This window comes from Rhincodon typus, chromosome 30, assembly GCF_021869965.1.
Source record: "Rhincodon typus isolate 14 chromosome 30, sRhiTyp1.1, whole genome shotgun sequence".
NCBI classification, from domain to species: domain Eukaryota; kingdom Metazoa; phylum Chordata; class Chondrichthyes; order Orectolobiformes; family Rhincodontidae; genus Rhincodon; species Rhincodon typus.
The window spans coordinates 20,875,961-20,896,047 of NC_063361.1; the positions used below are offsets into that span (position 1 = coordinate 20,875,961).

At 40.6% G+C, this 20,087-nt stretch overlaps 1 protein-coding gene across 2 annotated transcripts in view; it reads left to right on the forward strand.

Annotated features, from left to right (window-relative positions):
• The first annotated feature begins 6,703 nt into the window (after positions 1-6,703).
• Positions 6,704-20,087, forward strand: part of mpp2b (MAGUK p55 scaffold protein 2b) — a 526,590-nt gene continuing 513,206 nt past the window's right edge. For both annotated transcript variants that reach the window (XR_007265228.1, XM_048614628.1), the window contains exons 1-3: positions 6,704-6,975; positions 10,874-11,073; positions 11,597-12,392. The gene's annotated coding sequence lies outside the window, so the exon portion shown is untranslated. The remainder of the gene's footprint in view (positions 6,976-10,873; positions 11,074-11,596; positions 12,393-20,087) is intronic.

Consider the following 20,087-nt stretch of genomic DNA (forward strand, 5'->3'; position numbering starts at 1 on the left):
ACAATTTAAACATTGTTGCTACAGCCCTCCTAACTCAGTACCCAAACACTCATGATCCGAATGGCTAACTGGGTCAAGTCAGCAAGTGGTTAAGAATCCACATCGCCGTGGGTCTGGAGTCACATGTAAGCCTGCCAGGTAAGCACTTCCCTAACAGACATTAGTGAGGCAGATGTGTTTTTAGGACAATCAACAACAGTTTCATGGACACCATTACCGAGACAAGTTTTTAATTCAGAATGCAATAACTTAATATAAATTCCACCAGCTGCAATAGTGAGATTTGAATTCATGTCCTCAGATCACTGACCTAGGTGCTGGATCACTGGTCCAGCAACGTTGTCACTGTGTTACCATCCACCTTTTGATATACTACTTGGCATGGAAATGAACATTAAAACTTGATTGTGTGACATATGGTGATAATCAACAATATGGAGACTTTTGCCCTCAACTGAGTAACAGAGAGTTAATCATGTGCATGGACTTTCAAAAGATGTTTGATAGTCAAATTTTTTTGTGAAATTGAATTAAATTAAAGAGGAGTCTGGTTATGAAATTGGCTAATGATGGAAAGCAGAATGCAGTAGTGAGTAGTTATTTATTGAACAAAGTGTGCCAGTATCTGGCCAATATCCGGACCACTGATTGGTTTGGTATATATTAATAATGTGGATGTACAGAGACAAAAACCAATGGGAGAAATTTTAATCAAAAATAATCAAGTGATCAAGTTGGTTTGAGTTGGCTTGGCTGGGGATGGTGGTGGTGGCAGAGGAGGTAAAGTAAAATAAAAGTCAGATTTCTAACAGACAACTGCCTACAACTCACCCATTTGCACAGGGTAAGGAGGGTTGGCACTTTTCAAATTAAATTTAAAGACTCCACTTTACTGTGTCTCAGGAAAGCTGGTGACTACATCCAGGAAAGGGCTCTGGACCAAGGAGGTGAATGCCTTTACACCAACATCTTTGTTCCCCAATGGCTAACTGGATGATTGGGCTCTTTCCCCTACTTTGGTCTTCCCACTACCCTCTCACAAGTTCTTCGTTTGAGGTCAGTAAGTTCTCTGATGTTCTCTCAAGCCTTTGACTTTTGCTACCTCCCATGACCCAACCTCATGGCCACTGGCCTCCAATGCACATTCTACCACCCCATCCATTATAATCTCGCAGTTGAAGGCCCCAATCTCCATCCTCTCTAGAGTTCTGGGATTGGAAACTCCTTGATTCCACTTATCAAGACCCTCATGACAAAACCCTGATCTCCACCCTGTCCCAAGCGTACTCTTTTTCATCCTTCTCCAGAAGGACCCGATCAATCAACCCACCATTCGACCATTGTTTGACCCTATTCTGGCCCGAATTGACTCACCCCATTGCAATTCCCCCACCCACCACCTGCTAAGATCACACCTAATTGTGGATACAATTCTCTTTGAAAGCGACTATTAAATCAGTTTCCAGCACCCTGTCAATTTCAATGTTGAAGTTCAGAAACATGCTGGACAATTAGAAGTGTAGTAACAGACTTCAGGACGACAAAGACAGATTGGCGAAATGGGCAGACAGATGGCAGATGAGGTTTAATGCAGAGATGTGTGAAGTGTCTTATTTTGGAAGGAAGAACGAAGACAGGCAATATGAAAAATGTGGGTGAATGTATATATAAGTCTTTAAAAAGCTATTTTTTTAAAAAAAGCTAATAGGATCGTTAGCTATATGATGTGACCCAGAGGAAAAGTAGTAGTAGACCAGTGAAAGACCAGTGACAGACCAGGGCACTGTGGAATTTGAGGCTAATAGATAAAACTAGCCCTGAAACCAGTAACACTGGTCATCATCTCAACCAGTATTGGTTATGGAACTAGTAATACTGATCAAGGTGCCATTACTGGTTAAAATACCTGTTGAGATGCAGTGTGTTCGAAATGCACAATACGACACCAGTTTGTATGCAGTAAGTATTACTGTTTGTGGTATTATATGCAGGTGCTGCCCAAACAGATTCTCCTTGTTTTCCAGAGGTCAAACAAACTAGATTCACAAACTCCAAACGAGTTTGTAGACTTATTATTACAACCATAAAGGAGAGAATAGAGGCTGAGGTAGAGCAGGAGAGCTGCAAAGGCAAACAGTGCGAGGCAGGATTGGTGAGAATGGGGAATTGGAGAATGTGGAATTGGGTTGTGCAGGACTTGTGGGGCTTTGAAACTGCGAGGATGGGGTATCAAGGGCAGGAGCTGTGATGGTGTGTACTGGGGGCTTGGGAGCTTTAAGAGTTGTGAGGAATTGGGGTGTGTGGGCCGTGAAGGTGGGCATTCGAGGAGGGGACAGGTATTGTGGGGGGGGGGGAATGGGGGAAGCAGGAGCTGTGATGCTGAAGAGTGGTTGGGTCAGGGACTGTGAGGTTGGAGGGCTGGGGATGCAGACCTGTGAGGCCAGAGAATAGTGGGGACAGGGACTGTGACAGTGGGGGTACTGGGGAGGCAGGAGCTGTGAGGCTGGAGAATAATGAGGATAGGGACTGTGAGGGTGGGGGGACTGGGGAGGCAGGAGCTGTGAGGCCGGAGAATAGTGGGGACAGGGAATGTGAGGGTGGGGGGCTGGGGAGGAGCTATGAGGCCAGAGAATAATGGGGTCAGGGAGTGTGAGGGTAGATGTCAAGCAGGGCATGAGCTGTCTAAAAACAATAAAAAGACAAACCAGATATTGAACATAATGCTCAAATGAATTTTAAATATGAGCATGCCAAATGACGCAAAGAGACAGAATGGGATTTACTGTGGAGCAAACCAAGTCTGTACTGGGAAGTCATAAAAATGGCTGGTGGCAGATTTTTGACCAACAGAATAATAAATGGTCACCTCCAGTATGAATCCAGACCTGACTGGATCAAAACCACCACACACCAGTATCCACTAGTAGAACTCACTGGGTTCATATGGGTTTCATACTTTTCATACTGGTTTATCACTCTGGGTTGGAAAGAAGTGATGTGGTCAACTCTAAACACCAAACTTTAGGAAGGATTTAGCGAGGGTGAAAAGATTTATCAGCATGATAGCCAGGATGGTAGTTGTGAAATGTCATGTTATGGGCAAAAGAGCCGAGTGGTCATGTTATGAATCAAGCAAGCCCATAGCATGTGGATAAGTGTGAAACCAACTTCAATTGGAAATCTGTATGCTACCATCACAGAACTATCATAAAAGCTGTCAGATTGTCATAAAGATGGTTCATTGATGCTATTCAGAAAAGGCAAACCTTTACTGCTCCCTTCTCAGACCTAAACCAGTCTCAAATGCCAAATGTTCTAACTCTTGGTAAGCTCTGACATGGCCTAGTCAGCAAATATGCAGAATTCCAGAGTTAATTCCATTCTGTGAGCAATATTTACCAAAAAAATGTCTGCAGTTTTTCATGGAGAAGGCCAACAACACCTGCTCAAGGCTGCTACAGATGATCAATAATTATCAGCTTCCACTGCACAAAAAATATGGCCTTGTCCACATTGCTTACATCTGCAGTTGCTAACTCTAGCTAGACATGTTTCAGGAGATTACATGACCTCATGTTCCCACAGTCATGCCATTGGTCACCTGGCACAACTAACCCTGCACAGCATACAGTAGCATTCCAATAACAATGCAAAAATCCTTTGTTGCCCAAATAGACGATTCCTAGCTGTTAGTCAATAGTTTTTATTTCTCATCTTTTAATACTTTTGTCTCTGACAAATGAAATTATTCAAAGAAAATGAGCAAAACAAAAAACCTTTGTTACCGCTACACTTGAAAACAGAAAACCAAAACAAAAAAACAAGAAACCTTTTGTTTTACCCCTTTAATTTTTTTCTTCTGGGTTTCATTGAATAGAGGTTAGTTTTAAATCCTGGTGTGTTGGCAAACCCATTCACATCCTAAGAACAAATATTTGCAAAATATGCATTCCTTATGAATGTACTTATAATGTTGCGCAGTGACCAAAAACACATCTTTGCTTCAGATAGAAATGGAAACTAAATGTATTATTTAAATGTTCTGTCAAGCACCTCATGAGTATGGAGATGAAATAAGCTGGGTAGAGGTAATTGTAATGAATATTTTCTGTTTACTTTTGGAAAAGTGTGTGCTTTACAGAGAAATGGTCTCTATTCCTTCCATTTCATCTTATGTTGTCATGTAATCTGCTGTAGCATGTTTGTGAAGGAAGACTCCCTGTAATATTCCTACAGAGTAAATGTAGCGTTACAGTGTCGTGGAACAGCGACCTAGGGGTTCAAGTATATACAATTTTCAAGTCTGTGTCACATATATAAAGGGTGGTTAAGATGTTTAGCATGCTTGCATTCATTGTTGAAACGTTTGAGTATAGGAGTCGGGATGTTACTTTGCGGTTGTGCAAGATGTTGGTAAGGCCTCTTCTGGAGTATTGTGTCTAATTCTGGTCGCCCTGTTATATGAAGGATATTATTAACTTTGAGAGGTTTCAAAAGAGATTTACTGGGATGTTGCTGGGAATGGAGGGTTTGAGTTATAAGGAGAGATTGGATAGGCTGGGACTTTTTTCCACTGGAGTGTAGATGACCTTACAGAAGTTTATAAAATCATTATGGGTATAGATAAGGTGAATAGTAGGTATCTTTTCCCTAGGGTGGTGAATTTCAAGACGAGGTGGCATATTTTTTAGGTGAGGTGGGGAAAGATTTAAAAAAGACATGAGGGGCAATTTTTTTACACAGACAGTGGTTCGTGTGTGGAATGAACTTCCAGCGGAATAGATAAATATGGGTACAGTTACAACACTTAAAAGACATTTAGATAAGTGCGTGAATAAGAAATGTTTCAAGGGATATGGGTCAAGCGCAGGCAGGTGGGATGAATTTGGTATGGGATTACGGTCAGCATGGACTTGTTGGACTGAAGGGTCTGTTTCCATGCTGTATGACTCTAAATGGCCTTTTTTCCTTCAACTGAAAATTGGCAAATTTAAGGAAAACAATTTTGTGAAACATGAACTACCCTGAACAATCAGCGCTGCATTCCTAATCAAACTGTATTGTGGCTTCAAACTATTCATTCAATAACTGAACAATGCTTTTAAAATCTAATGTATGAAATTTAATCCATTGTGCACTCAGAAATGGAATAAGTATTTGAGATCTAATTCCACCTCTATCATATTGCCCATCTCTGCCCCCTACTTCAGTCCAACTTGTGACGAAAAACTCATCTTTGCCTTTGTTACCCCATACTTGAATGTTCCAGTTGTCTCCTTACTGGCTTTCCACTTTGCAAAATCTGTGCACTCATTGAAATTTCTTTTGCGTGTATCCTTACTTGTACCAAATCCACTTTGCACACAACCCCTGTTCTCACTCACCTATATTGGCTCCTGGTTCAGCAACCCCATCAATGAATTTTTAAAAATCAAATAACGAGAGAGACGGACGTCAATAGACTATGAGTAACGTTGCTTTTTTGGATAATGTCACCAAAGAGCGGCAAGTAGTTGAGAAGTCAAGGGAGTCTTAGGATGAACACTTTCTGAAAACCAGAGATACTGATATGAGGGCAAGAAGATTAGCCACTGTAGAAGATTCTCTGGCTGCAACTGAATGGATAAGATTGAAACCAGCTAAGTTCAGTCTCATTCAGCTGGACCATGGAGGAGAGTTGTTAGAGTAGGATGCTAATGCAGACTTGTCAAATGATGCAGGCAGGTTAAGAAGGACAAGACAGGAACAGAAACAGTGATGTAGGATGTCACTTGTGAATTTGATGAGGACTGTTTCACTGCAGTGGTAGCAATTCAAGCATGGAGTTCAGAAAAGCTGGATTTGACAGATGAGAATATATTCAGTAGCCGATAGAATTCCATTGTCCTTGTGGAAATTTGCTGTGGGATTAATTATTTGGGTACGTCCATCAAGAATGAAGATACAAAACGCATCAGGAATATAACAATCAGTGTCCCTATAGTGACATTGCAGCCAAAAGAGAATAATGATCTAAAGAAAGAATCCTAGATCCTCATGCTCGCTGCCAGCACAGTTGCATCCGTTGCTATGTCTAAATTGGTGATGTTTCTACATCCTCTAGATTGTCTCCTGTACCATGCGTCAATGATATTCTGAGGGGAATGCAGAGATGAGATGAATACAGAGTTTTGGGAAATCTCAATCCATGATTGTCACAGACCAGTAGCTGGCTCATGTTAAACCTTGTAATATTACTATTTCTCTTTTCTCATATAAATTCACAGCATACAGCATAGTAACAGACCCTTCAGTCCAACTATTCCATGCCGACCATGTTCCTAAATTAAACTAGTCCCACCTGTCTGTGTTTGGCCCATATCCCTCCAAGCCTTGCCTATTCATGTACTTATCCAAATGTCTTTTAAATGTTATAACTGTACCTGCATGCATCACTTCCACTGACTGTTCATTCCACACACAAACCATTCCCTGTATAAAAAAAGTTGCTCCTTATGTCCTTTTTGAAACTTTCTCCTCTATAGTTCCAGGCCTAGGAAGCCGCTTGCTTTTACTAGCCCACACCACTCTTGTGGGGAGGTATTTTAACTCAAAAAGCATCCCACTGTGCGGCAACAGCCCCAATGCAGCAATTCTTATCTGCTAGACCAGCTGGTCACAGCTACACTGTTGACCAAAAAGCCAGTCATGGAGAAATAGGGAGTGAGCGAGGTTAGGGAGATGGCAAGCCCCAGTTGTTGTTGATGGATCACTCCCACTCAACTGATCATGCTCTATCCGGCTACAGCCTTCTTTCAAACCGCTGCTACTTTTGTTCTCAATTCATTAGCATGCTTTGAACTAATATCTGTGTGATAATTCTGATCCATTATTTGATAACTGCCATTAATATCCTGCGGGTTACCGTTCAGCAGAAACTCAACCAGTGATATAAATAATGTAGCTAATTGTAGGTTAGAAGCTACGAATTCTCTGGTGAGTAAATCATCATCTACTCTTCCAAAGGCTGTGCCCCTTCAATAGGGCACAAGTGAGGCGTGTGATGAAGTATTGTGTACATGTGCGACAAAGTGTGAAATTTAAATGTAATTAAGCAGTGAGGTTGATGTGATTGTGTAAAGGAATTGAGTGAACATACAGGGCTGAGGAAAGTATCTGCTGATATTAATTCAGTTCATGATATTGTCAAGCTCAGTGGATTTCTAAGCCAATTTTCATAAGCCAGTTTTCCCTGATGTCATCAGTAAGCATATTAAATACATGATGGAAATATTAAATAAATTAATGGAAATGGGAAGACATGATATCTAAGATAGCTACTTCTTTATTAAAATTTGATTTTTAATGTGCTGCTGATGATGGGAATCTGGAGGTACTGAAATGTGTTATATTGCTAAACACGTCCTCTGGAATATAATTCCATAACATGTCCTTCTATGTAAATTATAGTTCTTTCATCTTAAAAGGATACTACCCGGATATTTAGATTAAATAAATTCTTTGAGACGTTGCTTTTTATGTTGGGGACGCAGGGAGTATGCCAGTCTGAATCTGTAATGCCCCTCCCCCTCCAAATGACATGCATAAGTAATACATTTTGATGAAATTTTCAATGTCATACCTTGAGCTTGTTATATCTTCATTTTACATCTTTTTTCATAAGAACGATGCCCTTTTGAAATAATGAACTATGATTGTTAGCAATCACTTTGGATTATCTTGAAAAGAAGCTGCTCTATGCTGTAATGATTGGCATCTGAATTGTGCTGCTTTTCTTGGTTATTGGTAGACTCCGTTTTATAAAGTAAGATGAAAAGTAGGATAGTGATTTTAATCATATGGAAAATAATATTTGGGTGTCAGATTCTCAGTCCAGTATACCAGGAAGCACTATGCAGTTTAGGGGGTCATCTGAATCTGCCTGTCAATGCCATCAATATTTTAGGAATTGATAAATTCCAGTAACGCTACGGAAGCAGCCTACAGAACAATCAATAATTACAAGTTATGGGTGCAGTTACGTTCCACTCACTTAATTTGTAATTGTTATAAAGTACAATGACATATCCATGCAGGGTTGCGAGAATCATTAAGCCTATGTTAATGCTTCACAAGTATCATTAGAGTTGCCATTGCTACCAAAAGGAGGAATATTCCATTTCCAGTGGGGGAGTCGATGAGGGTACAAAATTAAATCTCCTCAGATATCAAAGATGGAATTGTCCATGCAATTGACTCTAAGGAGCCAAGGTATGACTAATGTGTGAAGTTTCCATCACTATGAGAGAGCATGATTGTATTTCTCTCTCATACAGCTCACACACAAGGATTATATACCACTAGAGAATTATTCTTCCCTTGTGTAAAAGGACAGTAAATATGCATGATCCAACATTACTCCACCTTTAGCCAGTCAGAAATTGAAAACTGTTGTCTTCTTCATTAAAGTGTTAACTCGTTTATTAAAGGAAAAATACCTCTGTAGTTACAACCACAGCCACTAACATGTTGGTAAACAAAATGACACATTGTGCGATTAGAGCTGTATATGAGTCAAGTGCTAACTTTTTGGATGCTTGGCCTGCTTGTTTTTGAAGGAGACACAGTAGACCAACTTGAACACGAACTTGCACAAAAATATTTCCCATGTTTGTTTAATTGGGGTCACAGTGATATTGAGTTTAGTTCTAATTTTGGTCCTGTTTTCTAATTTTATGTAAATTAAAATTTATGCTAATGAATTAAAATCTGATGTGGAGGCATTCCAATCTCAAGAATCTCATTTGCAATATAACATATTTCTTTCACAATCACCTAACTTTTTCAGTACCTTATCGGGGTAAATCTTCACTACAGAAGATAGAAATGCATCAAATCAACTGTACAAGATTTTATTGGGAATTTCTCTGAGTATTTTGCTTAATTATGTCTTCTGTTGAAACAGAAATAAACTGATTTTCTTCTCGCTCCTACATTTTCATATTATGTTGCAAATGAAAACTTGCCATTTATCTGAGAGCAGCTTCCATTTATGCAGAGCCTTTAACATTGTGAAATCTCTCAAGGTACTCCATAGGTGTGCTATCAAACAAAAGGTGACAAAGAGCTAATAAAGACATATTTTGACAGATGACTAACAGCATAGTCAAACAGCAAGATTTGAAGAAGCATCTTAGAGGAGTAGAAAGCAGAAAAGAGGGAATTCCAGAACTTGGGGATCAGGCAACAGATGACACAGTGACCAATGGTGGAGTGATTAAAGTCAGAAATATACCGGAGGCAAGAACTGCAGCAATACAGTGACCTCAGTAGGTTGTACCGCTGGCTGAGCCTACAGAGAAGGGAGGGATGCTGAGTTGTGAAACAATGATTTTTTTTAAACTGAAGAACAGAAGCAAATGTAAACTAGCAAGCATGAGACAGATATGCGACAGGATTAAGTGTATGTTCATATACAAGCAGCATAAGTCTGACTGAAATAACGGGGATAACAAGGTGTAGAGCTGGATGGACACAGCAGGCCAAGCAGCATCATAGGAGCAGGAAGGCTTACGTTTCGGGCCTAGACTGAAGTGAGGTTTATGGAAGGTGGAAGATGCAAGGCTGCAGAGGAATCCATTAGGCTGGACAAACCTGAAGGTAACAAGAGGGTTTGACCAACAGGTGAATGGAGGGAAGGTGAGATCAAGCTAGGATACTGAGGTGATCTTTATCCCTACTATTTTACCTCCTTTTTTTATTCATTTGTGGGACATGGGTGTCACAAGTCGGTCCAAAATTTATGTCCATTCCTAGTTGCCCTTGAGAAGATGGTGGTGAGCTGCCTTCTTGAACCACTTCAGTCCATGTGCTGTAGGTAGACCCACAATGCCCTTAGGGAGGGAATTACAGGATTTTGACCTCACAGCAGTGAAGGAACATCACTATATTTCCAAGGTAGCACAGTTAGTGGTTTGGAGGGGAACTTGCAGTTGGTGGTGTTCCTATATATCTGATGCTCTTGCCCTTCTAGATGGAAGTGTTTGTGGGTTTGGAATGTGCTGTCTGAGGATCTTTGTTGAATTTCTGCAGTACATCTTTTACACAGGACACATTGCTGCTACAGAGCATTGAGAGATGCCAATCAAGCAGGCTGCTTTGTCCTGGATGGTGTCAAGCTTCTTGAGTGTTGTTGGAGCTGCACCAGACCAGGCAAGTGGAGAGTATTCCATCACACTTCTAACTTGTGCCTTGTGGATAATGGACAGGCTTTGGGGAGTCAGGAGGTGAGTTTCTTGTCACAGCATTCCTAGCCTCTGACCTGCTCTTGTAGCCACTGTGTTTAGGTGGTGAGTTCAGTTGAGTTTCTCATGAATGGTAACCTCCAAGGAAGTTGATAGTGGGGTAGTCAGTATTGATAACACTATTGAAAGTCAAGGGAAGTGCTTAGATTGTCTCTTACTAGAGATGGTCATTGATTGGCATTTGTGTGGTGCAAATGTTATTTGGGGTCACATTCAAAGATGTAGCAAAAGTGCATTCAGGGGACTGAGGTTAAACAGAGGAGCTCAGTACTTCCAAAGGAGGAGTTCTATTTATATTTGACAACAGAACTGCTTCAAATTTTGTGACTAAGTCTTACTTTAAGTATATAGTATTTGGAATGAAAATAAATGTATATTTAATTGTAAAAAAGACACGTTTGCTTTGTTGTATTAATAGTTGGAATCAATTTTTTTTTTTTGTTCTGCCATAATGATGGACTTTAACTGCTCTCTCAGTGCAGCAACTCCTACTACTTCATTCTTTTGCCAAATGGCAAGTAGTTTGGTACTGCTGACCCAGTATAATTAATTGGAACTGCACTAACTTCTTTTACTTTGATATCCAATAGAAAGCAACAAAAGAAAATATTCCATCATTCAGGATTGATCTGAGTATGCAACAGGACTGGTTACTATATGATTCATAGTTCCTAATAGCAATTGGCAATGGAAAGGAAGCTAAATTTCATTGTCAGTGAAGATACTTTTGATGGAACGAATGGGTGAAACTAACCAAGTATGTTGCAAGACATTTGCCAGACCTGAAATGGTAGGTTTCCTCAATGGTGTGATGCAGAAGTATAATGATTTCCTGTAGGAGGCATTATAGCCTTGATATATAATGTGTGTGAAGTAGAATGGCAAAGCAAAGGATGCTAAAACAATTCCCTGTAGCCATCTTCATCTTAGCGGTCTAGAGAAATGTTAGATTTGATTTTGGAGTCAAGATCCTATTTACAGAACCTGCAATCATTATAATGGTATTTTGGAAGCAGGTATAGTTCAGCACTTTCACTGTTCCTATTCACTTGGCAGTCTGCCATTTCAAGAGTAGACAATAGGTTGGTAACCAGCAGGATGCCATCGCCAACTACACAGTGCTGACACAGACCTCTTGATAGATTATGCTTCACCTGGCATGAGTACACAGGAAGGAAGTATCTTTGCAAAATGATAGGTTAATGAACAAGGGATGTTAGATTGGTACACAGTCTTATAATCTGCTTTCGATGTGCTTTGAGAGTCCTTTCACCTGCTAATTTTGAAGTTTTTCTTTGGCTTCTTTCTTCTAGGGGAGAAAGTGATACATCTTCATTACGGGGATATTCACTGAAAGCCACGCAAAATTTGCGGCAGGGAATCCAAAACGTCATGTGGACAGTGACCCCATATAATGCAAGGAATAAGATGGAAACTCAATTCATCATTTGCCATCAAATAGCATCAATCTAACATCAAACATCCCATGTTCTTCACAAAACCTGGTAAATGGGAGAGTTGCGCAATGTTTAATTTGTTCTACTATTCTGACATAACGCAAGGTTTGGGAAAATAATTTTGTATTGAGTGACTGACGTTTTATACCAACACTGAAGTGAATCGTAAGATGGCCCAGATTATGATAGACAGCAAAGAAATAAATAAAACTCCACTCTCCTGAATCAGGAAGTGTCAGGGCCTGATGACGAGTGTAGTTGGACAAAATCCCTCGAACCGAATTACATTCTGTCAACTAGATTTGACTTCATTCTTAACTGAACCCAGGGCAGGGATTTATATAAACCAAGATGTTGTAACTAACTGGCTTCTCTCGAGCCGTGCTGGGACCTGGGCAAATGAAACATTACTCCAGTAGCTGTTTGCCGGGGTGGGGGGGGAATGGAGTAGGAGAGTGTGTAAACCAGGAACGAAGGAAAGCCGCCGCAAGGTTTGAAGCTTCCACAGCAGCGAGAGGAGCGTTGCCACTTTAAGAGTCAGTCGATGAGACTGAACTGTCAGCAGCTCTGTTCCGCTGGGGAACCAACACGCCACTCTAGAAGATACACACTGAAGCAAAAGGAAGGCTTTTGCGCCAAAAAAAAATACAAGGTAGGATCTGTTTTACACCGTGGACCATCTGCTTGCAACTTTTTTTTTCCAAAAAAAAATTTGCACAATTGTAAAAGGTAACAGGCGCGGGTGTAATTGCATTTCTACATACAAACTGCAGTCAAGATGTGACTCTCCTTGGGTGGTATGAATACGGATCCGTGATCTCTGGTTTTAGTATTTCCTCATTAAATGTTCCCTGACATCTTGATCACTGCAAGTAATTGACTATTGAGAAGCTGTGATGTTAAAGGGCGTATTCACATGTAGAAGTGAATGCTTTTAACACTCAGCCCTGCTTTTATTTATTCCCCGTTTCTTGATCAGTGGAAACGGAGACGCTTTATAAATGCATCTGGGGAAAAATAATTTTCTGAATTCAGGTTATTTTAAGGCCTCAGTAGCTGACCACTCGAACCCCTTCCTGACCACTCAACGTCCTAAAACATTGACAGCGAATTCTTCTGGGTCCTACCGCCGGCAGGTTCATTATTAAATTGTATAAAAACCTGGGTTACAGGTTTGAGTGCCCTGTTTTATCGAGGCTGTGCACTCCCGATGTGAAGGAGTTACTTTAGCTATCCGGATGTTGGTGAGGGGGTAATGTGTCCCATTGAAAGGTGTTTGTGGCTTCGCTGCTAATAGCAGGTGCTCGTTGCAAAATGAACAGTAACTCATCAAGTCTGGTGCTAATAAGGAGTCAAACTACTGACTTCATTGGAGGGGCTCTTGTGGTACGGTGATAGTGGTCCTGAGCTCTGCCCTGGATTCAAGTCCCACCTGCTCTTGGGATGTTAAATAACGTTTCTGAACAGGTTGGTTAAAAACTACCTTGACTTCATGGCAACTACACCGGTGTTCTTTTAAGAAGAACCTGCTGGAGGTGATATCATTGCCTACATCGTAAAAGGCTGTGAGAGCAACACAGTGTAAAGAAGTTATGTATTTCCATAAAACAGCCTTCAACTGATAATAAACAATTGTACAAATAATTGTGGCTTCAGAATTTGTCATGTTGGATGCCAGATTAGTGGTTGTAGTTTTCAAGATTAAACAGTACTTTTTAAAATTGAAGCTTGAATTGAGGGATGGCAGCACTGTACCAGGAATCTGAATTCTTTTCTATTTCGGGGAGATAATGTTGACTTTAATTCTTTCTCTTCAAGGTACATACAGTGCAGCAGGACCAAATACAGAATAACTTGTTCTCTATACTGTCCCTAGAACAGGCATTATTCCTTATATAAAGGATACAGTCATTAATAAACAATTATCCTTCCAATAGTCCCACAGTTTGATTGGCAAATCATTAAAATAGTTTATGTTGTGCTTTCAGATTGTCCAAACTAACTTCTTTGAGGATCTAGCAGCTAGCTGTCAGAAGAGACTGTCACTTGATCAGGATGAGTAAATTTGAGACAGATCAAAGGATTGAATGGCTAATTCATTTCTTAGCTTTTTTTTAGTTTTATCTTTTTCGTCTTCCTTTTAAAAACAACCAGGAATAGACATATTTTTGATCAAAATACAACTTTTAATACCTGTTGTTTGAGTAATGGAAGTGATTATCATTTGAAATCCTACCTATGCATGGCTGTTAATTGAAACAAAAAAGTGCCAGAATGCTCAGCAGGTCTGGTAGCATATATAGAGTGAGAAACAGAGTTAATGCTTCAAATTGGCAAGTCTAGGGATGTTTCTGACAAAAGCTCAATGGCCTGAAATGTTAGTTCTGTTTCTTTCTCCATATACATTTCAGAAAGTCCTGAATATTCTCAGTAATTTCTGTTCGTATGAGTTTCCTAGCATTTGCAGTACATATGCTTGTATCAATACGAAATAAGATACTTCTTTTGATCAATATTATCATTGACTTAACATACCATGCACTGGCATATGACACATGCAAAAAGTTCAAGGTTATATTGAAATTGGATATTGTAAAATACAGAATGGTGAGGGAGCAGTTCAAAATTATCCAACTGAACTGTCTCACACATTTGTTGATTTGTCATCTTTTAAACAAGAGATTTAGGTCTGAGGTATCACTGATTGTGGTTTGGACATTAAGGTTTTGATTGCTGTATTATCAGTCTGGCCATCTTGAGGAAGAGCGTATGATTGATTCGTTTAAACAAAATGCCACAATCCTACAATTCTATTCTCTTTCTCTTGGACATTTTCCACATCAAACTTTGTCTGCAATCAGCAATCTAGCTAACTGCTTATTAGTTGCTTTTCATAGCTGTAAGCACTGAATTACAGAGTTCTTCTAGAAATTTTCTGAAATTAGGGAGCTTGAAAAGAAAACTTCAATGATCTAATGTTTTTAAAACTGCATCTCACATGGGGAGAAAAAACAGATGGCTCTCAAATGGCCAAGCCTCCAAATGAAACATGTGGAACTCAGGAAACATTGTTTAATAATTAGTCTCCCTCCTAAACCAATTTGTTGAGATTAAACCCATTCTTCACAGGGCTAGAGTCTTAAAGTCATTCATGCATAATTTAAACCAAAAGAACTGTGGATGCTGTACATCAGGACCAAAGACAGAAGTTGCTGGTAAAGCTCAGTAGGTCTGGCAGTATCTGTGAAGAGAAAATCAGAGTTAACGTTGCGGGTCCTGTGACCCTTTCTCAGAACAGTTCCGAGGAAGGGTCACCGGACCTGAAACATTAACTCTGATATTTTTCTTCACAGATGCTGCCAGACCTGCTGAGCTTTACCAGCAGCTTCTGTTTTTGTTCGTGCATAATTTGATCAGGCAATAAATAAGTAACTTTAAAATAAGAAGGCAGACATTGTAAGTCTTTCCTACTCCATTCCTACAATGGAGTACACGTGACAATAAATTGTATATTGTATTGAGCTGCCAAGTGGAGTAATTATTTAATTACAGAAAATGCTGAAAATATGTGGCTAGTCAAGCAGCATCCAGGAAAGAGAAGCAGAGTAAATGGGTTGAATGCATTTGGAGGTGAATGGTGGGGATGGGTTGAGAGGGTGGGGGCTTGGGAGTGCGCCTGCAAAATGATGAGGGAAGTTGGGTACCGTCACTTTCCTGACTCCGTGCTATTTTACCAATGTTGGGGAAGGTGGAGAATGACTCACCTACTCAGAGGTCAATTGAACTACTTAAGTATTTAAGAATCATGAACACGGCCCAGTCCATCATTCAAACCAGCCTTCCAACCATTGACTCCATCAATACTTCTCACTGCCTCAGAAAAATGACCAACGTGATCAAAGATCCCTCCCACCCCAGTTATATTCTCTTCCACCCTCTTCCGTCAGGCAGAAGATATAAATGTTGGAATACACATATGAATAGCTTGAAGAACAGCTTCTTCCTTGCTATTATCAGACTTTTGAACAGACCTCTCAAACGTTAATGTTGATCTCTCTCTCTCTGCACCTGCTTTGTGGCTGTATCCTGCACTCTGTTCTGCTACCCTGATGCACTTTGTATGGTATGATCTGTCTGTATAGCACGCAAAACAACACTTTTCACTGCATCTCAATAAACATGACAACAATAAATCAGCCAATCAACCAATTTAGGTACATTTGTATCTAAGATGGCTCCATAAGTGTCGACTTGTAAACTTTTCACTGTACTCATGTGAGTACATGTGACAATAAAACTAATTCTAATTCTAATTCCAGTAATTAAGAGTTTCTTCCATGGCATCTTATCAGCATTTAGTGGTCTCACTGCCATACGGTTAACCTTGGCAGGCTCCCTGGGAGCTCTGGTGGAGCTCATTTGAGTATATAATAGCCACAGAGCGTCTCCCAGAGGGAATAATGGCCACTGCAGCAACACCACTCCTATTTTCCTCCACTCCACTTAGTAGAAAGCCCAGCATACAGTATATTTCTTTGTCTTATTCCTCTCGTATTCCCAGCATTGGCCATTGCTCCAGATGGTGCTACTCAGGCTGTTGGGTGGGTGTAGCCCTCTATTAAAGGGTTAGCAACCTAGATGGCAACTAATTAGTTGCTTGACCTGCAAAAATGTGCTATGGAATCCTGCAAAGGTCAAGGCTGTGTCATCCCTGGCTTTCTGACCTGTTGTTAGGTCCCCTGCCCATGATGACAATATTCACTCCAATGTGTTAAATTGATAACTGTTATTATCAAAAAGGTAATTGACCCGAAATGTTGACTTCATTTCTGAATGTATAGATACTCCTAGCCCACTGACCATTTTAACTCCCCCTCCCACTCCCTTGGTCACATGTCCAACCTGGGCCTCCTCCAGTGCCACAATGATGCCACATGCAAGCTGGAGGAACAACACCTCATATTCCGCCTCGGGAGCCTACAGCTGTACAGCTGGATGGCCTAAACATAGAATTCACCAGTTTCAGTATCTCCCCACCTCCCGGCCTCATTCCATGTCCAACCCTCCCTCTCATCCCTGCCTCCTTGACCTGACACAACTTGCCTATCTTCTCCCCCACCTATCCACCCTACCCTTCCCACTGACCAATCCCCATTACCCCCTACCTGCATCCACCTATCACCATCCCACCTACCTTCCCCCAGCCCCAGCCCTCCTCCCTGTATTTATTTCCCTGCTTCCTTGCCTCTCCCCAGTCCTGGAGAAGGGTCCATGCCTGAAATGTCGACTTTACTGCTCCTCTAATGCTGCTTGGCCTGCTGTGTTCCTCCAGCTCCATGCTGTATTGACTCTGACTCCAGTGTCTGCAGTTCTTCCTATCTCCAAGTGACTTAATTTTTCTTTTGTCAGATTTCAATTTTCCATCACCCTCCCAGAAGGCATTGATTCCTTAATGTGGAATGATTCTATGAGTCCTTCTTTGGTACTTGCAAGCTATCAGCATGCCGACTGTGGAATTATCTGATAAGCTACTGATCACAGGGGACATCAAAGCTCAGCCTGAATCTGTCTATCTTTGACATCCAGCTGGGGTGACTGTGATCGGAGCAGAAGTGCTGGACTCACCCCTGCCTTCTGTAACCACAGGGCAGTTATACCGATTGTAAATTCCCTCGTGCCTTTTTGGCTGAGCTCAGCTCACTCTCTACAGATTGAACACTGGATCCTAGATTGTCCTGTTCTCTCTAGTTCAGCTGCTCTCTGAGATAAACACCCTTAGCCTTCAAGAGAACAGCACCATCTCTCTCTGAAATGCATTCTAGCAGATTAAACAAACAGTTACTTGTGGTTGATCAGACCATGTGCATTTACTGCTCGTGTGTTAGAAAATCTTCACTAAAACATTAGAACACATTTGAGTCACTGACTCCAATAGCCCTTCACGTTCATCAGTAAATCCATTAATCTGAAATGTAGAGGCTATCATCTGGCCTTTAAGAATAAATGTTTAACAAGAAAAATTGTACCAAAATGTTTGGACTTGATAAAGTTTAGTTTACTAATTGCAGTTTGTTTATCTCATTGGAAAGTCTGTAATGAGTCATTCTGTAACTAAAGAAGAAAGATTGACATTTCATTTTATTTTAGTCATTACCAATGCCTATGTATGCGTCAGGGAAGAAGCGAGGTCATAAACTATCAGATCTGAAATACTTTACTTATATACCTGTTGCTATGATTTGAAATGCACTTTCTGAAAGGATGGTAGATGCTGTTTAAATCACAACTTTCAAAAAACAAATGGATAAATGCTTGAAGACGGAAAGAAAGCTCATGAGAAGGAGCTGGGAATTGGAACTAGTTTACTAGCTCTGTCAAAGAGCTGGCACAGATATGATAGACCAAAGGGCCTCCTTCCCTGAGTATAATTCTGTGATTCTATAAAATTTACTGGCACTCAAACTGTAAAATGATTTAAGAAATATATATTTTTTTGATGGTTACTTCTCATCTGATGTCTGTAGTTTTTATACACCTGTCAACCTTGAAACAATGCTTTCAGCTCTAATTTACCTCCCAATAGTCTTTTTAAGGCAACTGCACTCTGGAGACGCTTTTACATTAAGTACATCTACCCTTTAGCAACAAAGTAATATGTTGTATATTTATAATTGCCATTTCAGTGGAAAATAAAGTATCATTTGAGTCACAGGGGGCAATAGCATGAAGGAGCTTTTCATAAGGTATAAACTCTTCATTTCCAGTAGTGCTGTGTCAATGTTTTGAACCGATGATAAAAGCCAACTGGATGATTTCTGACAGTGCTGGCTTTTAATCCTTGTTTTTAGCAGCAAATTTAAGTTACTGGCTGTGAAGGAAGATTTTACAGTTCAGTCATGTGCTATGATCACCATGGGAGAAACCAACAACCAAATGGCAGTTACAGGCTGGTTGGTCTAACATTGGTGGTGGGGAAACAATTGGAAGCAGTTCTGAGGGATAGAATTAACCTGCATTTGGAAAAAAGCAGGGATTAATCAAGAACAGTCAGCATGGTTTTGTTAAGGGGAGGTCATGTTTGACCAAAAGAGGTGACCAGGTGTGTAGATGAGGGCAATGCTTTACTAAAGCCCAAGTGGACTACATCAAAGGCCTTTGGTATGCTCCTGCATGGGAGACTTATAACTAAGATAAGAGTCCATGAGATCAAAGGAAATTCGGCAAATTAGATATATAATTGGCTGAGTGGCAGGAAACCGCGCATGATGGCTGAGGGATATTTTTCCGACTGGAAGCCTATGTCCAATGGGGTCCCACATCGGTCAGTACTGGGGCCTCATCTGTTTGTTGTTTATATAAATGATTGTGATTTGAATGTGAGGCAGGTTGGTCAGTAAATTCACACTCAATACAAAAATTTTTGGGGTGGCAAATAGTGAAGAGGATTGCCTTAAACTACATAAGGATATAGATGGACTGGTCAGATGGGCTAGTCAGTGGCAAACAAAATCTGAATAAATGCACAGTGATGCACTTGGGTAGGACAAAACAAGGCAAGGGAATACATGATGAATTGTCAAAGTCTGGGAAGCACCAAGGATCAGAGAATCTTGGTGTGCATGTACACCAGTCCCTTAAGTTATCAGACAGATATATAAACTGGTAAAGAAGGCATACGGGATACTTACCTTTATTCCTCAAAACATAGAGTTTAAGAGCAAGGAGTTTATACTGAAACCGTATAAAATATTGGTTAGGCCACAGCTAGTGTGTAGTTCTGGAATCCACATTATAGGACGGATGTTGCCTGGGCTGCAGAGTTTCAGTTATGAAGAGAGATTGGACAGATTATGAGATAACAAGGCATAGAGCTGGATGAACACAGCAGGCCTAGCAGCATCAGAGGAGCAAGAAAGCTGACGTTTCGGGTCTGGACCCTTCTTTAGAAACTTTTCTGAAGATGGGTGCAGACCTGAAACATCAGCTTTCCTGTTCCTCTGATGCTGCTAGGCCTGCTGTGTTCATCCAGCTCTACACCTCGTTATCTTAGATTCTCCAGCATTGGCAGTTCCTACTATCATGGACAGATTGTGGCTGTTTTTCTCAGAGCGGAGGAGATTGAGAGAGAACATGATTGAGATGTATAAAATTATGCGAGGCATAGATAGGGTAGACAGGTGGAAATATTTCCCCTTTATGGAGGGACCAATATCTGGGAGCATAGATATAAGGGAAGGGGCAGAAGGTTTAGAGGGATAATGCTTTAACCCAGAGGATGATTGAAATCCTGAACTCACTGGCTGAAAGGATGGAAGAGCCAGAAACTATCATAACATTTGAGAAGAAT